The sequence below is a fragment of the Ostrea edulis genome, chromosome 9 (assembly GCF_947568905.1).
Source record: "Ostrea edulis chromosome 9, xbOstEdul1.1, whole genome shotgun sequence".
Classification (NCBI taxonomy): Eukaryota; Metazoa; Mollusca; class Bivalvia; order Ostreida; family Ostreidae; genus Ostrea; species Ostrea edulis.
Window position 1 is genome coordinate 43,358,415 of NC_079172.1, and position 3,570 is coordinate 43,361,984.

The 3,570-nt window shown below is 38.8% G+C and overlaps 1 protein-coding gene across 1 annotated transcript in view; it reads right to left on the minus strand.

The window, feature by feature from the left end:
- The window catches only part of LOC125657858 (methanethiol oxidase-like), a 52,853-nt gene that overhangs the window by 41,100 nt on the left and 8,183 nt on the right, over positions 1-3,570 (minus strand). The gene's annotated exons all lie outside the window — the stretch shown is intronic.

The following is a 3,570-nucleotide window of genomic DNA, read 5'->3' on the forward strand; positions in this document are numbered from 1 at the left end:
ATAAATTAAGTGGCGGCCGCCAGTTCAATAAATATTAATTCTATACCCTGGCACCTATATCGGCTTCCGTAGGTTTGTGAATCAGGTTCTTTATAATTGTTTCTATTTCAGTTAGATATGTATGAAAGGTTAAGATAACGAACAGTGATCAATCTCATAACTCCTATAAGCAATACGAAATGAAGAGTTGGGCAAACATGGACCTCTGGATATACCAGAGATGGGATCAGGTTGTTTCGATGTATTTTCTGATTACATTAATCTAATATTGGTGGATTCAGTAGCTGCTCTACCAAGTCTCTACCTTTGCTCCTCACGGAAACATTAACAGCTGTGAAGGAGAAACATCAAACATAATGTGCAACTACATATGTCATCACTGATGTAAATCAAATGCGGATTCTAATAAATTATAAATGACCGCCCACTAACATATCTCTCGCCAAATATCAAGGATGCTCCATCCTTCCATATTCGGATGAAGATTGAATTATCTTCCTTTTCCAAATGAAAACTCAATCAACATTGGAGGCTGGGAACATTTGTACTGGAAATGAACCCAGGGAGCAACAATTTAAAAACAATGGAAACACTTCCAGAAGAATCTGATGTCACTGAATGTCATCACACCACTGGAATAAATCACCCAGACATTAAAATTGAACGTGTGGTATTAAGACAAGATCAGTGAAACGGAAATTGGGCAAAGATTCATATTTAGTTCTCAGTCATTCAAAAAATTACATTGTTAAACACAACTCTGATTCTACGCATAAGTACTCTGAAGTTGATATTAAAAAGATGCTGGAGTTCCTCATTGACAATATCTTCGTAGTCGTTGTTGAAATTCCACGGACACAAATTGTGCTCCTTTGTTAGCTTGTCTATTTTTATATTCTTACGATGCAGAATTTATTCAAAAGCTTCTACATGAGAAGAAAAAAAATCTCTTGTTGCGGTATTAAACTCAACATTTAGATACTAGTACATCGAAGACGTTTTATTCATTTACAATAACAACTTTCATTCATATGCCGATTCGATATAGCCCTGTGAGCTCGAAATAAAAGACACCACAGAGTCGTCCACTTCTGCCTCATACTTTTTTTTATTTAAAAGTAGACATTAACAGCAAACTGACAACTCAACTGTATGACAAAGGAGATGATTGCAGCTTCTCCATCGTCAATTTCCCATATATATGTAGAAATATTCCATTATCACCTGCATATGGTGTTTATATCTCTCAACTGATTCGATACGCAAGAGCTTGTTCTGCATATGGTAAGTTTTTAAATCGAGGCAAGCTATTGACAAACAAGTTGACGGTACAGGAGTTTCAACCGTCTCGATTGAAGTCAGCATTCTATGGTTGTTATAACGATCTAGTTCGTCAATACAACCTATCATTGGGTCAAATGCTGTCTGACGTGCTTCATACCGATTGTTAGGCCGTTCCTGGTACACTGATTTTGACTACGGATAATTCCGTTTACCTGATCAGGATATAGGGCTCACGATGGGTGTGACCGGTCTACAGGGTATGCGTACTCCTCCTAGGCACCTGATCCCACCTCTGGTATGTCCAGGGGTCCGTGTTTGCCCAACTATCTATTTTGTATTGCTTATAGGAGTTATGAAATTGATCACTGTTATAATCACCTTTCATGCTCACGGCAGACTATCATTACAACTTTGTGACAAACGGGATAATTTCAGCTTCTCCATTGTAAACTTCCCATATATTTGTAACAAAACTTCATCATCACCTTCATGAAAGGTGAAGATAACGAACAGTTACGAATCTCCTAACTCCTATAAGGAATACAAAATAAAGAGTTGGACAAACATAGACCCCTGGACATACCAGAGGTGGGATCAGGTGCCTAGGAGGAGTAAGCATCCCCTATCGACCGGTCACACCCGCCGTGAATCCTATGTCTTGATCAGATAAACGAGGTAATCCGTAGTCAAAATCAGTGTATGTCTCAAACTCCCCGTCGAGGCCTCATTACGTCACCTACGAATAGACCTCTGGCGGAAGTTTGGTGTATGTCTTTCAAGTGATTCGATACGCAGGAGTTTGTTCTGTGTATTATATTTCTTTAATCTAGGCAAACTACTGACAAACAAGTTGATGTTGCAGGGGTTTCAGTAGCCTCGTTTAAAGTCAGTACCGGTATTTCGTAAATTCCATCGCCATTATAACGATCTGGTTTGCCAATATAACCTGTCATTGGGCCAAATGTTGTCAGACGTGTTTCCTTCCAATTGGTAGGCCGTTCTTCATACACTGATTTTGACTACGGATTACTCCATTTATCCAATCAATTAATATGGCTCACGGCGGGTGTGACCAGTCGACAGGGGTTGTTTACTCCTCCTAGGCACGTATAAGTTCACCTTTGGTATGTCCAGGGGTCCGTGTTTGCCCAACTCTTTATTTTGTATTGCTTATAGGAGTTGTGAGATTTATCACTGTTTGTTGTCTTCATCTTTTCATTTTGACATGCTTGTATATTTCGCAGTGGAATTGATTTCTCCGGAATGGTGTGATACTTTCAGGACACTATATTTAGTCAATTAATATTCATAACATGGAACATAAGCTCTCGGCTTTTGTTCAAGTACAGACGAATTCTTCCCTTAAATATTATGATTGGTTTGAAGGTTTAATACTATTATATAATTCTTATGAACCCATTTTCTGCTGTGAGATTTTTCAATTTCAAAAATCATCATGGCAATTAGAGGCGAATGAAGAATTCTATGGAATTTCCTTTGTCAATATCACATCTTGATTGTTAAAGTGTTGACGCAATTCTAACAGAAAGCATTTGCTAAGGGATACTGTTTTTCTCCAGGTCCCCCAGCTCTGATATGGTTTGTTGAATATTTGTGAATGATATACTGCCAAAAGCTTACAAGTGGTAAGATCGGCGCATAGGGTATGGATATTCGAGTGGCATGTTAGCTGTGAATAGTATTTCAAATTATAAAAAGCTATGGCAGTTCCGCCGACATGCTTTTAACTATTTGTTCAGGTCAGAGGTGGTTAGTATAAGGAAAGTATCAATTAAAATGAAATCTTTAGACATCAGCTTTATTCATGTTATCAAATATTTGCATTGGTCGATTATTAGTTTTAAAAATTTCCAAATGATTTAAGTGTTATCATATTCAAACTTAGGATGTTTGACCAAAGCAAAGACACTTTGTGTATGCAAACTCAAAAGACACAGGGGGGGGGGGGGGGAGAGAGAGAGAGAGGGGGGGATCATTATCGTGCCACACCTGGTGTGAGACGGGGCCTCGGGTTTTGCGGGATCATCCGAAGGACCGACCCATTCAGTCGCCTCTTACGACAAGTAAGGGGTACTGAGAACTTATTCTGACTCGGATCCCCACGGACTGAATAATTAGAATAGTTAGATGGAACAATACTCCTAGAGATGAAACAATTTCTTTCTCTTTTTCAAAGAACTTGGGTGCAACTCTCAATCCTGGCGCCATGTCCTAAGAGCTAGGTACGTTTGTTATCATAACTAGGCCCTGTAAAATACTTCAAAA